This window comes from Mesoplodon bidens, assembly GCF_964165515.1.
Source record: "Mesoplodon bidens genome assembly, chromosome: 6".
In the NCBI taxonomy this organism is placed as follows: domain Eukaryota; kingdom Metazoa; phylum Chordata; class Mammalia; order Artiodactyla; family Ziphiidae; genus Mesoplodon; species Mesoplodon bidens.
The window spans coordinates 74,220,140-74,241,628 of record NC_138162.1 but is presented as its reverse complement, the minus strand read 5'-3'; the positions used below and the strand labels follow the sequence as shown (position 1 = coordinate 74,241,628).

The 21,489-nt window shown below is 36.6% G+C and overlaps 1 protein-coding gene across 5 annotated transcripts in view; it reads right to left on the bottom strand.

The window, feature by feature from the left end:
• Positions 1–21,489, bottom strand: part of RFX3 (regulatory factor X3) — a 292,426-nt gene that overhangs the window by 183,856 nt on the left and 87,081 nt on the right. The window contains exon 2 of one of the 5 annotated variants that reach the window (XM_081236445.1): positions 16,752–16,857. The exons of the other annotated variants lie outside the window; for them this stretch is intronic. The gene's annotated coding sequence lies outside the window, so the exon portion shown is untranslated. The remainder of the gene's footprint in view (positions 1–16,751; positions 16,858–21,489) is intronic. 5 annotated transcript variants of the gene reach the window in all.

Genomic DNA, 21,489 nt, shown 5'->3' with positions numbered 1-21,489 from the left:
GAACCTAAGTGACCATCAACAGATGAATGGATAAAGAAGATGTGGCACATATATACAATGGAATATTACTCAGCCATAAAAAGAAACGAAATTGAGTTATTTGTAGTGAGGTGGATGGATCTAGAGTCTGTCATACAGAGTGAAGTAAGTCAGAAAGACAAAAACAAATACCGTATGCTAACACATATATATGGAATCTAAGGGAAAAAAAAAAAGGTCATGAAGAACCTAGGGGTAAGATGGGAATAAAGACACAGACCTACTAGAGCATGGACTTGAGGATATAGGGAGGGGGAAGGGTAAGCTGTGACAAAGGGAAAGAGAGGCATCGACATATATACACTACCAAATGTAAAATAGATAGCTAGTGGGAAGCAGCTGCATAGCACAGGGAGATCAGCTAGGTGGTTTGTGACCACCTAGAGTGGTGGGATAGGGAGAGACGCAAGAGGGAAGAGATACGGGAACATATGTATATGTATAGCTGATTCACTTTGTTATAAAGCAGAAACGAACACACCATTGTAAAGCAATTATACTCCAATAAAGATGTGAAAAAAAAATTACCTAAGCTTTACCACTTGCAAAGTATTTTTATATACATTATTTTATTTGATCCTCACAATAGTCATATGAAGATATAGTATAGATATTTTTATTAATAACTATATTTTGCAGGTGAAGAAATTGAAGAAGTTCAATTGAGACTTCCCTAAGGTCACTTTAACTAGTAAGTGAGCAGGAACTTAACTTCTATTTTTTCCAAAAACTAACTGCAGATTTCAGTCTTCCAGCTATCCATTGCTGTATCCCACACAGATAAAGGAAGAGGGGCAAATTGAAGGAAGCAGGTTCCATACTGGACAAAGTGAGCAATTATTCTTATAAACCACTATTTTTCCCTACCTACCTTTAACCATCAGTTCCATTCCTTCCTTTGCTCCTTACCTCCCTTCATTCCTGGTTCTTTCATTCAGATGACCCAATGGACAGAAACCATTTTGTCCATTTAAATCCCTTAGATCCTGATCTGCACAACCAAAGATATCCCTAGGTCAAACGTGAAACCAGTAACTATGGATTGTCTTCTATTAAGTTCTCTGGCTATAACAGAAACTGACCTAAGGAATAATGAAACTTGTGGAAATCTCAGACGTAAATATTTCTACAATATGCCATAAAAAGCAGGCAGGCAATAAATAATGAATATAGTATCTCGTGGACCAATATGGTATCTCCTGTTCCCTGCAGGCTGGCCTCACTCAGTGACTGACCTAGAAAAAAACCACTGAGAATAATAAACTAGGTCACAATAAGCAGCAAAATAATATAATGAACCTCTAAAGAACTACCTAGATCATCATATTAAGTGTTTACAATCTTTCTGAACTCAAAGCTTACAAGGTCTTGAGGAGCATGTCAAAACGAAGTAAGTGGAAGATGCTAGCAAAAACAATGGAAAAGAAACCTCTAGTGATTAAATGGAGTTGCTAAAGAGCTGAATATCTGCCTTTCATCTAAAACTTAAAATAAAATGAATATTTAAATCTACAGACATCCAACTCCACAGAGATAACCACTGTTAACATTTTTCTATTCTAGTCTATTTTATGAAAGCATATGACAGGAGGAGTGTGCGTTTTTAAAACAAATACTATCCAGTACTTATTATTGTACAGAATAGCAGGTGATTAAAACTCTTAGCATTCCGAGTCCTTCACCTATATGAAATCATCTGAGCATCCCACTAACCCAATGACAAAGGAAAAAAGGATATCATGCCTATTTCACAGGGGAGGAAATTAAGGCATGGGACTTGTTTATGGTAGTTGTAGGGATGCAATATGACATAAATGAAATATAGAAAGTAACGCTGGTAGAATGATGTTGTCTCCTTTACACATTTCCTTCTACACAGTTTCTCTTTCTCTGCCTCTCTGCTCTTCTCTCCCCCACACAATGTACATGAAAGCCTATCACAATGTTAACTCCAACAGGTAACTTGAGTCCATTAAAAGGGTCTATAGTCCTGTCGATGGGAACTATTCACTCCAAAAGCCAAAAAGCCTATATTTTGTTATAAGTGAATTTTCAGGAAAGAAAAAAAAAAGCAATGGGAGGGGATGAGGCGATTGGAAAAAGAGACCTGATTTGCTCTTTAGAATAGAAAAGGTGCCTAAGAAAGGGCAGAAGTGGCTATAGAAAGGACCAGTAAAACGGGAAGTTGGAGAACAAAAGTCAACTCATGGGATTTACTCCAGGTGAAAGGTCTTTAGCTAAACCATCCTGACATATGTACCTCTCATGTGAGAGGAAAGCTGGTCTTGTTTCAGCCTTATAAACTTTTCCCTACATTACCAAACTGATTCTGAAGCAAATTTGGGTTTTCTGTGTTGTTAATGGTGATGGTGGTGCATGTGTGTGTATGTGTATTTTAAAAAAGGAATGACCTAAAGTCAAAGGCAAAAACACTATAATTCTTCTGCCCTGGTATGGAGTGGATGTGTCCCAGCTTACAGGATTTAGAGTTTACAATATAAATGAATTTTGAATTGTTAGACAGCAAAGGAGAAACCCACTAACCACTGCTTTATCAGAAGCACCTCTTCTCTACCCTTTGATGCTATGGGGAATAAAAGATCTTCTAATTGATTTACAGATCAAATTCAACAATTTGAATCACTCATTATTCTAGTTAAGAAGGTTCCATAAAAAGTCAGATTTATTTACAGTTCTGCCCAATTTAGCTACTTGCTTAGGAGGCAAATAATACATATTATGGAGTGAAAACATGGTATTCAAGAAACAAGGAGACATTGACTGAGCACCTGCTATGTGTAAAGATCTGCTACATATAAGACACATTGAGAAGCAAGGGGTTTTATAAACATGAATAACTTCAAAAGGAGAAATGTATTTCAGAAATATGATTTCAGTATAATGCCTGACTGGACTGTCACAATGGAGCTATATTTAAAAAAACAAACATACAGAAAAAGAAGCTCTACAAAAATAGTACTTTTTGTCAGAAAGCTAAAGATCTGAAAGAAAACTGGCAATCCTGAGAGGATAAAAGATGAAAACAAGTTACTTCCTAATTTTAGGACTATACTACAGACTAGTCAGACTAAATGGAGACTCTGGATGACTACAGACTGCTTTCCTAACATCAATTTAAAACTACCCAAACATATGCTACGAATTCTACTCACCTTTAAAACAATGAGTGGATGTGTATGAACTGGAGCTATTATCACACTGACATTGGGCATGTAAAATGGTACATACAATCACTTCACAAAGTACTTTGGAAGTTTCTTCTAAAGTTAAACATACACTAACCATATGACCCAGCAATTCCACTCACAGGTATTTATCCAAGAAAAATGAAAACATTTGTCTGAACAAAGATTTGTACACAAATGTTCATAGCAACTTTGTTCATTATAGTCAAGAACTGAAAACAATCAAATGCCCATCAATAGGTGAATGGACCTGTCGTGATATTGTCATTAAATGGAATACTAATCAGCAATAAAAGAAAAGAACTATTCATATGACAATATGGATGAATCGCAACATTATGCTGAGCAAAATAAGCCAGACACAAACAAGTGCACGTTGTACGATTCCATTTCTTATGTGGAATTCTTGAAAGCAGATCAGTGTTTGCCTGGGGCTGAGAGTCAGGTGTGGGCACAGGAAGTTTTGAGGGGTATAGAAATGTTCTATATCAATTGTGGTGGTGGTGGTTACATGGATATAAAATTTTTAAAACTCAATTGAGCAATAAGAGTATATTTTAATGTATATATTGTGCATTTTATAATACATGTACTTCAACTAAGGCGATTTAAAAACAACATTTTGGAAGTAACATATTTAGAACAAGGAAATAAATATCCCCACTATATGAACTGTACTGTTCAGATCATATCAAGGGTATGGTGTCTACTTTTGTGAACATCTTAAAGCAAACTAAAAATGAAAGAAATTTAAGAGGAAGGTAAGTTGAATGGTGAGTGTGTTGGCAATGTTATCATATATGAGAAATGAATGAATGTTTTTTCTGGTGACAAGATGAAATAGGGACCTATAGTTGCCCTCATATGTATGAAGCACTACTCTCTAAGGGGAAGAAACAGACACCTACTGGGTGAAAGTTATAAACACTGGGATTTTGCCCTCAATATACAGAAGACAATAATTACTTTAATTGGAGGTCAAATTAAAAATCAAATCACATTTGTTGAATATTCACTATATTCCAGATACAATGGAATGTGAAGCTTCTAAGAAAGTAGTTATTGAATTCTCATTGCTAAACTCTTCCTGTCAGGCTTACTGGAAAGGGAATTAGTGTGACAGATTAGATGCCCTCTAAGAGTCTTTTTTTAGAATATATTTTACCCCTTTTATAAAACTTGAACTGAGTTTTATGATTTCAAATTACTGAACTTTATACTTGCTACTAGTACCATGCCTTTCATATTTTGGTATTTAATAATTTTTTTAAATTGTGCTTTGCTTTTTAAAATATATTGCTGTTCATCACTAACATACTCAATGCAGAGTTCCTGGTTGGTATAAGCCACCTAATGGTAAAATTCCACAGTATGGGAAAATAAAATACACTTTAGAATGATTCACTTTCTGATGAAATTTCAAGAATTACCTAAGGATCCAAAAACTGTTGACACAGAAAAAGATAACAAGCTGTCCTATAAATGGAAAATAATTGACCAGGAAAATTGTGTTTTTCCTGCTTTTCAGGGGGAAAAAAAGCTCCCTAACGTTAGAAATAAGACAAAGGTTAGTTTAAAATACATCTTAAATGTGAGGCAGACGTAAAGTATGATGGCATATGTGGTAAACATTAATCACCTCCCTTCACATTTACTCTCCTCTTTTCTTTTCCCAGAAGACAGAACTTTAATTTGGGAATCCAAGGGTTCCAAAGAAGTTAATTCAACCCTTTACTTCAGGGATGGAACACACAGTCCAGCACAATTCAACAATTACAACTTTCAACTATCATGGCCACCGTGATTAGTTCTGAGGTGAAATATGACCTACACAGGCTGAATCAGAATAAATATCAGGACTTTTGTTGGCAATACTGAGACAAATACTCTTTTTTCGAGGGGAGGTAAATATGGGAGCAATAAGCCTTAGGAGCCAAATCAGAACCAAGACAGCAATATCAGAATGAAGCCAACACCAGGAAGCCAGAATAAAGAAAGGAAGTCATGGACCCACCAGATCATTCCCAAAGTAGCCCCATCTTTGGATTTTTGAGTTACATTAGCTAATGTATTTCATTTGTGGCCAATATTCATTGTCTTTTTTTTTTTTTTTTTTAATATCGTTTTGGACTTCCCTGGTGGCACAGTGGTTGAGAGTCTGCCTGCCGATGCAGGGGACACGGGTTCGTGCCCCGGTCCGGGAAGATCCCACATGCCGCAGAGCGGCTGGGCCCGTGAGCCATGGCCGCTGAGCCTGCGTGTCCGGAGCCTGTGCTCCGCAACGGGAGAGGCCACAACAGTGAGAGGCCAGCGTACCACAAAAAAAAAAAAAAAGAAAGAAAATATCGTTTTTATTACTTGCAACAAAAACTGAGAAGGCAGGAACTTCATGCAAAGGAAAAGACTAGAATGCACAAGGTATCTATAAGACTTTAAAACTGGTTTTGTAGTTTACAGCCAAATTCATTACTAAAGTAATTCTGGTGTTAAATACAAACATAATCTAAGTCCCCATTTGTTGAGCAGCTTTTATTTGTCCTATGTGGATATTTCGTATTAGCACGTATTTTAAAACTTGTAAATGTTTTTAGATTCATTTTAACTTCCTCCTCCACATGAGCCTCAGACTTAAAGGGTCTAGGCTACATTTCTTGAATTGGTGGGGTGAAAACAAGATGGTGCCATCTCTATTCTCAATCTGCCACAATCAACTAGAAGTTGGGTCAAAGAGCCATCAACTTCTGGAATTCAGCTCCAAATGGATGAGGGAAATGTGGACAACATGAAGGTAGCCTCTGCTCCACAAAGTTTCTCACTATTCCTCTCGAACCCTGTTCCAGGTTCCAAATAAATCATAGCCCTGAGGATACAGATATAGAACTTTTAATAACAAGAGTACAAAGCTACCAGATGGTAAAATTGCTAAAAAGAAAGCTGCTGTTAAAAGCAAAGGGCCCCAGTATTAATGTGACTCATCGTTTAAAATATTTGTTAAGAACTATACAGAAAAAAATAATTAAATACTGGTAAGAAAAGACTTAAATGGTCTCACTTACCACTTTGGAATTTTGAGAACCATTGCAGATTCCGATCTATGTTCCTCTGATAAAAAAAATCGAAATAAACAAGAAACAGGAAGCTGTCTTTGGTGACATTCAGGTAAAAAATCAATTTCATTTTGTCCACATATCACTTGATTGAGAAAAAAAATATTCATAGGTGTATATAGACAGTTTTTAGCGGCCAATATCTTCCCCAAGATGTGGGAGGAGAAAAGATAAATATAAAGTTCAGTCACATAGTTGACTGTCTTATTAATTGAAAAAAAAAATGTATTCAGGTTTCCTAATACAGAAATTATGATTTTCATGGTCTACAGTTCTGTGAGTAATTTCTCATCCACAATCAGTTAATCTCTAAAAGAGAGAGAGAGAGACAGTGGGGCAGAGAGAGAAATTGAGAGAGAGAGAGGAGAGAGGACTGAATTCAACCTGAGCTTTTCTCACAGAAAGAATATCAGTCCCAACTTAATTTAATGTTAAAACTTTAGCTAGAGATCAGACTTTAGGACTATTTTAAAAAGCAGTATGTCTTAAATAAGAAACTTCTGTATTTTTAAAAATGGTTTCCTACTGCTTGGCAAAAATAAAGAAAAGAAAGAAAAGGAAACATGGTAGAATAAAAGGGCCAAAAGCCATTTGATCACAGGCAGATTATATTCTACTTCTATATTATATTTCCTCTAATGAGCATGCATTATTTTTATAATATGAAAAGCAAAATCCTGTATTTTAAAATGGATCTGGGCATGTAGAAAGACTTTATGATTCCATATTTTAAAATATATAAAACAGCCTTAACTTCCTGCACCATATCCTTCCCCATGTGGGATAAAGTTAACTGCTCCTTCCAAAATGATGGTGGAATACTTAAAGCCACTTGACAGTCTCCTTATCACCACCATATTGACTACTGGATATTTCAGCAGTTTAACTATAATGTGCCTAGCTTCCTAGATGTGTAAATTGATGTTTTTTTAAATACAGAAAACTTTCAACCATTATTTCTGAAATAATTTTTATGCCCCATTCTCATACTCTTCTTTTGTGACTCCAATTACACATATGCTAAATCATTAGGTGTTGTCCCTTAAGTCCCTGAGTCTCTGTTCATCTTTCTTCAATCTTTTCTTTCTAGGTTCTTCATATTGAATAAATTTTATTGATATGCTTCAAGTTCACTGATTTTTCTACTACCTCCAATATGCTGTTAAGCTCAACCAATAAAATTTTAATTACAGTCATTGTTCTTTCCAGTTCTAGAATTTCTATTTAGCTCCTTTTTATAGTTTTCATTTCTTTGCCAAGATATCCTATCTATTCACTCATTAAGACCACAGTAACTGCTTTTTGTTTTTTTAAGTCTTGATATGGGTGTGCATACTTAAGTCTTTGTCAACTAAATCCAACATCTAGGCCATCTCAAGGTCTGTTTTATTTATTTTTTTCTCCACTAGGGAATAATATTTTCCTGGGTTATTTATTTGTTTGTTTTTTGCATGTCTAATAATTTTCATTGTATATTGAACACTGTGGTAATAAAACGTAAAAGTGACAATATATTTGGTCATGTGAAAGTCAATTTATAGACTGTGAAGAATGATGAGACATGTAGATAAAAGCAAACATAAAAGGTGAGGAGAATATTACTAGTAGCTAGGTTCCTAATGGCTTTACTGATGAGGAGGTCCAGTTCCCTGTGAGGCCAGGCTATTCTTCGGGATTTCAAGAGTTATGCCAATATCCAATATGTGTCAAAATTGCACAAGAAGAAAATGTTAAATTGAGGAATAAACCAAATAAATGAAAATAATAAATAACTAAAATAAAGTTTTCAATAACCAGACCCCGGTAATCAAAGGTATGAGTAACATTATTAAACAGATTTTATTTTTAGTGAAAAGATAAATGCTCTCAAAAGATAACAGATTAATATTAAGAAGATTAACATATCCTAAAACAAGTAAATATTTCAATAATTCCTCCAGGGAAAAGTATGTTATCACTGGACCCTTAGTTCCAAAATTATTCAAAATACTTCATTCCAGGTGGCTGGTCCTAACTACATTCTTTTAAAGTAAAAAATGAACAATTATTGGAATAAGCTGATTGAGGTAACAAATATTTCTTTAATCCAAAAGAAACAGAACAAAGAGAAGTTCTAAATCATATTTGAAGTAGAAATAAACCTGAGAAAAAAAAAAAAGAAAGAAACTTGAGAAGAGAGAAAGGATAGGAAATTATTACACCCAACGGGAATTCTATTACTCAGACATATAAGAAAGGAGATGTAAAAAGTAATGGGTCCGGAGCTTCCCTGGTGGCACAGTGGTTGAGAGTCTGCCTACCGATGCAGGGGACACGGGTTCGTGCCCCGGCCCGGGAAGATCCCACATGCCGCGGAGCGGCTGGGCCTGGGAGCCATGGCCACTGAGCCTGCGCATCCGGAGCCTGCGCTCCGCAATGGGAGAGGCCCAAATACCTCAAAAAAAAAAAAAAAAAAAAAAGTAATGGGTCCAAGCCAATAAACTCCCTAGGAATCTCCAACAAACCAATCACCTCAAAACATGAGTCAATTCTGGTCACCCCTGCAGCCTACTATTCCTACTTAATTAAAAAAAAAAAGTTCCTAATTGAGTAATCCACATTTAGAAGTTAAAATGAAAATGATAAAATCCTAGCAGTTTTCTTTTATAGCACAATTCAAAGTATCCATTATTTTCCAAGCAGCAAATGAAAATGTCAAAAACATTCTTGCTGTAGATATTTAGTTGCTTTCTGCCAAATTAATGAAAGGAAAATATTGCACTTTGAATTGGTTAATTACCATGAGTCCTTCTGCAAAGGGCTCCTGCTTGCAGAATTAAGCCAGCTGTAGTTGGCACACTGCCCTAATATTCATGGAGACTAGACTATAGGCTCCACTGTACTCCAGAGACATTTAGTTTTTGGCATCCATTCACTGGCTTACAAATCATCAGTTCTAACCACTATAGACACTCAACTGTCTGAAGTAAACAGGGCAGAAAGTACCTGCATTTAATAGGGATGTACCACATTCTGCTTCTTTGAAATTTTAAGAGCTAGACTTGAAATACAAAATGAACAAATATATCCTGATTTATATATCTTCTAGAAACTAGAGCTACTTCAACAAAAATCCTCTAGTGACAAAGCTACTTCAAGGAAAACCTCTAGGGATAAGGCAACTTCAGGAAAGGAGGAATCTGGAGAAATTCTTTTTTCTCAGTTCCAGGCCAGAGTGAATGGCCTATTTCAAACACAGGCCTCTTGGGAACCTACATATAGAGCTCATACTTTGTCACTTCCTAGGATCCAAGACAGACAGGTGCTGATCTGCCTACTTCCAAATCTGATAAAATAACCATATCACTACTCAAACCTAAGCACATCTCTCCCTTCTCTCTTCATCATGTCATTCTCTTCTCTACTGAAATTACAAGACAAGAAATGCATTCTCTATGTTGGATGACATAATGGATGTGCTTCTTTGAAATTAAATAGGAATTATGTTTCTCATTTTTTTTGAAAAGTACATTCCATCAGTCCTTTTATTTGGGAAAACAGGAGTAGACTGATATAGAAAATAACTAATAATTTCTCTCATATCTTTTTCTCCTCTTTCTAAATAAAATGGAAGAAAAGATCCTGAATCAAGACAGATGAACACTGATAAGCCTAGGAATACAAGCTGGCTTCTCTAAGATCCAGTTCATCTGGTCCTCACGAGTAAGCACCCTCAGGCTCCAAGTATGTCACCTCCTTATAAAAAGTCTTACATCAAGGAATGGAAAGAACACAGAAGCCAATAGTTGATTCTAAACAAGGTCATTCAACACCAAGTAAAACACTGATGTACGTTAACATCTAAGTATTACGGCAGATGTAAAATTAGTAAGCAATTTTTTTTTAGGATTAAGAAAAAAACCCTTAAATTCCTAGTCAAAAACATTTAGAAAACATTAAACATTCAGGCTTGGAGACCTTGACATAATAAATCTACATTTACCTATTAAAAAATTGAAGGTAACACACAATGACAACCAGGATGCTTAAAGGGTCTAGAAACCATTGGAGAAACAGTATACAAATAAACAAAAGAAGGTAGAAAAAGAGAAACAGGGAACAAAGAACAGATGGGACAAACAGAGAACAAACAGTAAGATGACACACTTACAATGAACCATATCAACAACCATAGTAAATGTAAATGATCTAAACACTCCAGTTAAAAGACACATATTATCACACTCCTAAAAAAGCAAGACCCAACAATATGTTGTCTTTGAAAAATGTACCTTAAATATAGACACAAACAGGGTAAAAGCAAAAGGATAGAAAAAGACACACCATACTAACACTAGTCAAAAGAAACCTAGAGTGGCTATACCAATATCAGAAAAAGCTGACTTCAGAAAAGAACTATTACCAGGATACAGAGGATAATTTCATAATAAAGTGGTCAATTCATCAAGAGAACATAATAATCCTAAATGCTTAGGTACCTAATAAAGAGCTTTAAAAAACATGAAACAAAAACTGATAGAAACCAAGATATAGAATATTCTGGCCATAAAACAAGTCTCAAATTTAAAAGAATTCAAGTCATACAAAGTATATTCTCTGCTCACAAATGAACTAAATTAGAAAACAATAACAGAAAGATCTCTGGAAAGCTCCCAAATATTTTAGAATTAAATAAGACATTTCTAAATAACCAAAGAGTCAAAGAAGAAACAAAAAGTGGAGTTGGAAAGTATTTTCAACTGAATAAAAATGAAAACACACCATATTAAACTTTATGGGATGCTGCTAAAGCAGTTTTTAGAGGGAGATCTGTAGTACACAACATCTATATCAGAAAAAAGGAAAGGTTTCAACTCAATGACTTCAGCTTCTACCCTAAGACCAGGAAAAAGTAGGGCATATAAAACCCAAAGTAAGCAGAAGAGAGTAAATAATAAAGATCATAGCAGAATTCAATGAGGTAGAAAACAGTAAAACAGGAAAAGTAAATGAAATAGAAAGCTTATTCTTTAAAATAGTCAATAAATTGATAGATGTCTAGATAGACATGTCTGATCAGAAATTAAAGATGTCAGGAATGAGAGAAGTGACACCACTAATCTACAGATCATATGAGAATATTATAACAACTTTATACCAATAACCTTGACAACTTAGAAAAAATAATCAGTTCCTTGAAAGAAACAAATTACCAAAGCTCACTCAAGAAGAAATAGATAATGTGAGTAAACCTCTATCTACTACAGAAATTGAATTTATAGTTAAAAACATTCCCACAAGAAAAATTGCAGGCCCAGATGGCTTCACTGAAGAATAAACCTAACAATTTTACCAAAAATTAAAGAGGAAAGAATACTTTCCAATCTATACTCTGAGACCAGCATTACTCTGATACCAAAACCAGACATAGATATTTTTTAAGGAAACTAGAGACCAATATTCCCCATAAACATAAATAAAAATTCTAAAAAGCTAAATCTAACAATATCCATAAACGATAATATATCAAGACCAAGTGGAGTCAGTCATTGGTTTCAAAGGTAGTTCAGGGTTTCAGGGATGGTGAATTAAATGTAATTCACCATGTCAAGAAACTAAAAAAAGAAAACCTTAGGATCATCTAAATAGGTACCAAAAAGGATCTTGCTGTGATTTACATCACAGAGTGTTCTGCCTATGTTTCCCTCTAGAGTTTTATAGTGTCTGGCTTTATATTTAGGTCTTTGATCCATTTTGAGTTTATTTTTGTGTATGGTGTTAGGAAGTGATATAGCTTTCCAGTTTTCCCAGCACCACTTATTGAAGAGGCTGTCTTTTCTCCATTGTATATTCTTGCCTCCGTTATCAAAGATAAGGTGACCATATGTGTGTGGGTTTATCTCTGGCCTTTCTATCCTGTTCCATTGATCTATATTTCTGTTTTTGTACCAGTACCATACTGCCTTGATTACTGTAGCTTTGTAGTATAGTTTGAAGTCAGGGAGCCTGATTCCTCCAGCTCCGTTTTTCTTTCTCAAGATTGCTTTGGCCATTCGGGGTCTTTTGTGTTTCCATACATATTGTAAAATTTTTTGTTCTAGTTCTGTGAAAAATGCCTTTGGTAGTTTGATAGGGATTGCAATGAATCTGTAGATTTCTTTGGGTAGTATAGTCATTTTCACAATGTTGATTTTTCCAATCCAAGAACATGGTATATCTCTCCATCTGTTTGTATCATCTTTAATTTCTTTCATCACTGTCTTATAGTTTTCTGCATACAGGTCTTTTCCCTCCTTAGGTAGGTTTATTCCTAGGTATTTTATTCTTTTTGTTGCAATGGTAAGTGCGAGTGTTTCCTTGATTTCTCTTTGATTTTTTGTTAATATATAGGAATGCAACAGATTTCTGTGCATTAATTTTGTATCCTGCTACATTACTAAATTCATTGATTAGCTCTAATAGTTTTCTGGTGGCATCTTTAGGATTATCTATGTAGAGTATCATGTCATCTGCAAACAGTGACAGTTTTATTTCTTCTCCAATTTGGATTCTTTTTATTTCTTTTTCTTCTCTGATTGCCATGGCTAAAACTTCCCAAACTATGCTGAATAACAGTGGTGAGAGTGGGCACCCTTTTCTTGTTCCTGATCTTAGAGGAAATGCTTTCAGTTTTTCACCATTGAGAATGATGTTGGCTGTGGGTTTGTCAATATGGCTTTTACTATGTTGAGGTAGGTTCCCTCTATGCCCACTTTCTGGAGAGTTTTTATCATAAATGGGTGTTGAATTTTGTCAAAAGCTTTTACTGCGTCTATTGAGATTATCCTAGAGCAATGGAAATAAAAACAAAAATAAACAAATGGGACCTAATGAAACTTAAAATCTTTTGCACAGGGCTTCCCTGGTGGCGCAGTGGTTGAGAGTCCGCCTGCCGATGCAGGGGACACGGGTTCGTGCCCCGGTCCGGGAAGATCCCACATGCCGCGGAGCAGCCAGGCCCGTGAGCCATGGCTGCTGAGCCTGCGCGTCCGGAGCCTGTGCTCCGCAACAGGAGAGGCCACAACAGTCAGAGGCCAATGTACCACAAAAAAAAAAAAAAAAAAAATCTTTTGCACTGCAAAGGAAACCATAAACAAGATGAAAAGACAACCCTCAGAATGGGAGAAAATACTTGCAAACGAAGCAACTGACAAAGGATTAATCTCCAAAATACACAAGCAACTCATGCAGTGCAATATCAAAAAAATAAACCGAATCCAAAAATGGGCGGAAGACCTAGACAGACATTCTTCCAAAGTAGACATACAAATTGCCAACAAACATATGAAAAGATACTCAACGTCACTAATCATTAGAGAAATGCAAATCAAAACTGCAATGAGGTATCACCTCACACCACTCAGAATGGCCATGATAAAAAATCTACAAACAATAAATGCTGGAGAGGGTGTGGAGAAAAGGGAACCTTCCTGCAATGTTGGTGGGAATGTACAATGATACAGCCACTGTGGAGAACAGTATGGTGGTTCTTTAAAAAACTAAAAGTAGGGGCCTCCCTGGTGGCGCAGTGGTTGAGAGTCCGCCTGCCGATGCAGGGGATACGGGTTCGTGCCCCGGTCTGGGAGGATCCCATATGCCGCGGAGCGGCTGGGCCCGTGAGCCATGGCCGCTGGGCCTGCGCATCCGGAGCCTGTGCTCCGCAACGGGAGAGGCCACAACAGTGAGAGGCCCGCATACCGCAAAAAGAAAAAAAAAACAAAAACAAAAAACTAAAAGTAGAACTACCATATGACCCAGCAATCCCACTACTGGGTATATACCCTGAGAAAATCATAATTCAAAAAGACACACGTGGGGCTTCCCTGGTGGCACAGTGGTTGAGAATCTGCCTACTAATGCAGGGGACACGGGTTCGAGCCCTGGTCTGGGAGGATCCCATATGCTGCGGAGCAACTAGGCCCGTGAGCCACAACTACTGAGCCTGCGTGTCTGGAGTCTGTGCTCCGCAACAAGAGAGGCCGTGATAGTGAGAGGCCCGCACACCGCGATGAAGAGTGGCCCCTCTTGCCACAACTAGAGAAAGCCCTCGCACAGAAACGAAGACCCAGCACAGCAAAAATAAATAAATAAATAAATAAACTCCCACCCCCAACGTCTTCTTTAAAAAAAAAAAAAAAAAAGATACATGTACCACAATGTTCACTGCAGCATTATTTACAATAGCCAGGACGTGGAAGCAACCTAAATGTCCATCAACAGATGAATGGATAGAGAAGATGTGGCACATATATACAATGGAATATTACTCAGCCATAAAAGGAAATGAAATTGAGTTATTTGTAGTGAGGTGGATGGACCTAGAGTCTGTTATACAGAGTGAAGTAAGTCAGAACGAGAAAAACACATATGGGATGCTAACGCATATATATGGAATCTGAAAAAAATGGTAGTGATGAACCTAGTGGCAAGGCAGGAATAAAGACACAGACGTAGAGAATGGACTTGAGGACACGGTGGGTAAGGGGAAGCTGGGACGAACTGAGAGAGTAGCACTGACATATATGCACTACCAAATGTAAAATGGACGGCTAGTGGGAAGCTGCTGCATAGCACAGGGAGATCAGCTCAATGCTTTGTGACGACCTAGAGGGGTGGGATAGTGAGGCTCAAGAGGCAGGGGATATGGGGATATATGTATACATATAGCTGATTCACTTTGTTGTACAGCAGAAACTAGCACAACATTTAAAGCAATTATACTCCAATAAAGATATTTTAAAAATAAATAAAAAATAGAAAAAAAAAAGGTACCAAAAACGTATTTGACAAAATTCGACGTCCATTTCTGATAAAACCCTCTGCAGAGGAGACAACAAAAGAACATTTATTTAGCCTGATAAAGTGCATCTATGACAAACCTATAGTTAACATCGTACTTAATGGTGAAAGACTGACTGCTTCTCCTCTATGATCAGGAACAAGATAGAAATGGTTGCTCCTATCACTCTGTTCTATGTTGTGCTGGAGGTTCTAGCCAGTGCAATTGGGCAAGAAAAAGAAATGAAAAGTATTGAGAAAGGAAGATGTAAAACTTTCTTTATTCACAAACAACATGATCTTCTACATAGAAACTCAGACAGAATCTATAAAATAGCTACAAGAACTATTAAGTTTTAAACAGTTTCAAGACACCAGGGCTCCTTTGAGAAATTGCCGATTCTAAGGCTTGGGCACGGAAAATATAAGATGAGCCTTAGGCATCTTGTAGTGTCAAAAAACAAGAAAGTGCTGAGAAAAGGAAAAAAAGACACACAAAAAGATGGAAGTCAGTCCAAGAGACACAAGACCCAACCTAGAAGAGCTTCCAAAGGCCAGAGCTGGAATAAGTTAAGTGACAATATTTAAAAAATCAATCATATGTCTATTTACTAATAACCAAACATTGGAAGCTACAATTAAAAAGCAATACCATTTTCAATAGCATCAATACATATGAAACACTTAGGAATAAATCTGACAAACGATGTGTAAGACCTGTACACTGACAGCTACAAAACATTTCTGAAAGAAGTTAAAGATATAAATAAATGGAGAGGTATTATTTAGTCATGGGTTATATGACTCAATATTGTTAAATTCTTCCCAAATTGTTTAAAGATTCTATACAATTCAAATCCAAATCCCAATAGGCTTTTTTTTGGTAGAAATTGACAAAGCGATTCTAAAATTCATTTTAAAAAGCAAATGACATAGAATAGCCTAACAACTTTGAAAAAGAAGAAAAGAGGGCTAACAAAATTACCTGATTTCAAACTTTACTGTGAATCTACAATAATCAAGACAATAAGTTATTGGAGTAAAAATAGACATACACACCAACAAACGGTATACAGTTCCAAAATTGACCCATACCTAAATGGACAACCAGTTTTCAACAAAGATGCAAAGGCTTTTCAGTGGAGAAAGGACAGCCTTTTAAACAAATATTGCTGGAACAGTTGGATATTCATATTTTTAAAAAGTGAACCCTCATCCATCTCACAACATATAGAAAAACTAACTCAAAATGGATTGCAGGGTACAGGTTAACAACTCTGAAACTGCTTTACATGTATACTGGGGTTGAACAAATAAGTACTAAATGGATGGTGAGAACCACATTTCTCACTGCTGGAGAGAGACATTATGGATAAACATTATGTGGTAATGGAAAAGAGCAACATCAGTATGAATTCACATTTAGCTTAATATAGATAAAAATGGATAGATGCAGAAATAATTATAGATATGTATATCCATCAGTTAGCATACATACATATATTTCCTGGCTCTGCTTGCTGAGAGAACCTAGACATAGTGACACCCCAGTAGCAGAAACCAGCATATCCAGTGCCCGCATCTTGGTTCCTAAATAACATACCCCAGAAAAGTATCTAGGGCTCCTTTGAGAAATGGCTGATTCTAAGGCTGGAGCACTGAAAATATACGATGACCTTAGGCATCTTGTAGTGTCAGGAAACAAAGTGCTGAGAAGAGAAAAAAAAAAGGAAAAGAGTAAGTCCAAGGGACATAGGAGTCAACCTACAGGAGCTGGAATGGCCAGAAGTAGAATAAGTTGAGTGGCAAAATAAAAACACAGTACTTGATTATAACTTAAAGTATAAAACTAATATACATGAATCCATACTGATATAATAAATTATTGAAGAAATAAATAAGTGGAGGAGAAGAGACAATTAATAAATACCATTTATAGTACTGATCTTACAAAAGGATTCCAAATAATTTATGTAGATACTCATCTCCAGGAAGTAAAGCATAATTCCTCCCCCCACCTCCCTGGAGCATGGGCTATACTTAGTGACTTGCTTCCAAAAAAGTGGAAGTGGCTTGCTTCCATGCTTTAGCATGGAAAGGGTAAGAAAAAACAAAAAGATTAACTTTACAGTGGAGAAACCTGGCAAATATCATTTTGGCTGGGTAATCATGGTTAAGCAGCACCGGTGATAAAGCATGTTGATAGCATGTGTCCATCCATGCCCACTTCTCCCCAAAATCATCCCAATCTAATCAAGAGAAACATCAGACAACCCCAAATTGAGGGACATTCTACAAAATATCTGACCTGCACTGCTCAAGATGGTCATGGTCATTAAAAACAAGGAAAGACTAAGAAACTGTCAAGGATCAGAGAAGACTGAGGGGGCATGAGCCCTAAACACAATAAGAAATTCTGGACTGAATTCTGGAACAGAAAACAGTTAAAAAAAAACTGGTGAGGGCTTCCCTGGTGGCACAGTGGTTGAGAGTCCACCTGCTGATGCAGGGGACACAGGTTCGTGCCCCGGTCTGGGAAGATCCCAAATGCCGTGGAGCGGCTGGGCCCGTGAGCCATGGCTGCTGAGCCTGAGCGTCCAGGGCCTGTGATCCGCAATGGGAGAGGCCACAACAGTGAGAGGCCCGCGTACCGCAAAAAAAGAAGAAAAAACTGGTGAAATCTAAATAAAGTCTAGTTAATAGTAATGTACCTATATTGACTGCCTAGTTTTGACAAATTTACCATGGTTATATAAGATGTTAATAATAAGAGAAAGTGGATGAGTGGTATACAGGAACTCTATGTACTTACTACCTTTGCAACTTTTCTGCAAGTCTAAAACTATTCCAAAGTAAAAATTTTATTATAAAAATGGATTATAGACATAAGTGTAAAAAGTAAAACCATAAAACTTTTATAACAAAATATGTAATAAAATATTTTAGACTTTGAGTTAGGCGAAGATTTTTTAGATAAGATGCCAACAGTATAATCCAGAAAAGGTAAAACTGATAAATAAGACTTTACCAAAATTAAATCTTCTACTATTTGAAAGACACTGTTTGGGAATGAAAAGACAAGCTGACTAGGAGAAAATATCTGCAAATCATATATCCAGTACAAGACTTGTATCAATAATGTATAAAGAACTCTGAAAATTCAAAAATAAACTGATTTAAAATGGACAAAAGATCTGAACAGACACCAGAGAAGATATAAAGATAATAAATGAGCACATGTTCAAAATCGTTAACCTTAGGATGATGCAAATTAATACCACAAGGAAAAACCACTACACACACATTAGAATGAGCTTGATTTACCAAGCATTGGTAAGGATGCAGAGGAACTAGAACTCTCATACTATGCTGGTGGGGATGTAAAAAGGTACCATCAGTTTGGAAGTTTCTTAAATATTTAAACATATTACCCATCATATAACCCAACTATTCTACTCCTAGGTATTACCCTCCTCCCACAGAAAGAAAGCCTATGTCCATACAAAGTCTTATAACATCAATGGTCATAATTACTTTAATCATAATACTCAATAACTGGCCATAACCCAATTGTCCATCAACAGGTGAATGGATAAACTAACTGTGGTATATCCTTATAATGGGACAATACTCATCAATAAAAGGAAATAAAATATTGTTACCTGCAACAATACGGATAAATCTCAAAATAAGTATGCTGACTGAAAGAAGCCAGACAAAAAAAAAGAATGCATACTGTATGATTCCATTTATATAAACTTCAGGAAATGTAAACTAATTTATATTGACAGAAACAGAGGAGTAATTGCAGGGGTTGGGAGGGTGGGACCGGGCGTGATGGGACAGGGGGTGGTGGAACAAAGAGAATATAAAGAGACACAAGGGGCCTCCCTGGTGGTGCAGTGGTTGAGAGTCCGCCTGCCGATGCAGGGGATACGGGTTCGTGCCCCGGTCCGGGAGGATCCCATATGCTGCGGAGCGGCTGGGCCCGTGAGCCATGGCTGCTGAGCCTGCGCATCCAGAGCCTGTGCTCCGCAATGGGAGAGGCCACAACAGTGAGAGGCCTGCGTACCGCGAAAAAAAAAAAAAAAAAAGAGACACAAGGAAACTATTGGGGTGACTGCATAGCCATTATTGTGATTGCAGTTATGGTTTCACAGATATGTGCATATATCAAAGTTATATACTTTACATATGTGCAGTTTATTTTATGTCACACATACTTCAACAAACCTGTTTTTTTTTAAAAAATTAACAACCACAAAACCTGGAAAACCTGAAAATACACTAAGCCTGGAAATGAGAAGCTTCAAAAAAGGGATGATGGCTTTTGACAAACAGCTGATGGCACAGCAAGTGAAAGATTGATTAAACTTGGTCTATGTGGCTTCAAGAGAGAACTAGTACCCACGCAGTAGAAATGAAAAAGAAGCTGCGTCAGATACATGAGAAGAATATTCTACAATTCCAATTCGAGCTGTCCAAACATGGATTTCTCTGTAGGGTAAAGTACCCTCGCAAAGGAGTTTAAGCAGAAACTCAAACAATCACCTGTTAAGTGAGGTCCTAGAAGAAATTCCCATAATTAATTAATTAATCATATTCACCAGACCATAAAGCCACCAACACCAAATATTTTGAATGGTTTAAAGTATTTGGGAATATATGAGCAAGGTTAATGAACACACTTGTCAATCTTCAACTGGGTCATCCACACAGGGAAAGCAATAAAGAAGCCTTCAAAAATAAACATAGTTTGTAAAATATGTATTTATCTTCATCTGTTTTTGCACATACTAAATTTTTATAAATTTCTTGAGGGAAAGGAGCACTTATAATGTTTACCATGTAATTCTAAGTACTTATAGGTCAATAACTAATAATAATTGCTGCCATTTATTGAATATATATTGTAAGCCTAGAAATCTGAGCAAAGCATTTTGAGCACATGAACTTTACAATACTGCAAGATAGCTATTATCCCCATTTTACAAATGAAAAATCATAGGCTGAGGGAAGTTAAGGGGACCTTCACATTGAGGATCTGAAGTCAAGTCTGGCTCCAAAAACCCAATGATATAAGATTGCCTCCTAGTTCACTGAAGAAATAGGGACCATCTGATGGTCACTGTGTAATCTCTTTCCTCCCTATCCAAATATTTCCTGCCCAATTTATTTTTCAAAAATACAAATTTTTGGGCTTCCCTGGTGGCGCAGTGGTTGAGAGTCCGCCTGCCAATGCAGGGGATACGGGTTCGTGCCCCGGTCTGGGAGGATCCCACATGCTGCGGAGCGGCTGGGCCCGTGGGCCATGGCCGCTGAGCCTGCGCGTCCGGAGCCTGTGCTCCACAATGGGAGAGGCCACAACAGTGAGAGGCCCGCATAACGCAAAAAAAAAAAAAAAAAAAAAAAAAAACAAATTTTCTCATGTTATTCATCCAGCTTCATTTCCCTCAGTGCCTTGTAACTCCTCTCCTTAGAAGTCTAAACTCATCAACATGGTGAATGAGAGACCTTCTTGTCTACTTTTCCAACACCACTTCCATTTATTTCTCCTATATATTCCAGATATACTAAAATACTGGCAAGTCTTATGAAATGCAATACATTTGTACTTTCTGCTTTCACTTCTCTGAATGTCTTTCCTCTTATTTTCAGCCTGGTGAAGAAACTTTTATCCTTCCAGACACACTTTAAATACTGTCTCCTCTATTGAAATCTTCATTGACATTCAGCAACAATTAGAGTACCTTCTTTTACATGTACATCACTCTATTCATACTAATAATTATTTGCAATTTTGTTTCGTGCAAAAAAAATCTCAAAAACAGTTATTCATCTCTAAATCACCAGTACCCAAGCCCAATTCCCGACATATGGAAGGTTCAATAAGTGTTTATTGACTAAATGAATGGATGATGGCCAGGTGGATGAATAAGCAATTAAATGGCTATAGTACCAATAACAAGAATTAAACTAAACTTGAATTAAACAAGAATAAGGAAAACATAAGGGTTTTCCCTTTTTATTGATATACAAAAGAAATTGTACTGCCTATAACAGAGATATACTAGTTGCCACAATTATAACAGACACACTACACCTTGTTAATTCTACATGATTTCATCCTAAATTATGTCTTAATTGAAGCAACTATTATGTCTTAAATGAAGCAACTAGCCTATTTGATCATGGAGCCCTATTAAAACAGTTTATTCAATCAAAACTAAGGGTATATATAATTTGATGCAAAAATTAATTCTCAAGACTATATGAAATGGTTGGAAACCAGGGTATCTGTGAACTACTCTGATTACTTGTCAAGAAGAAATCCAGAGGAA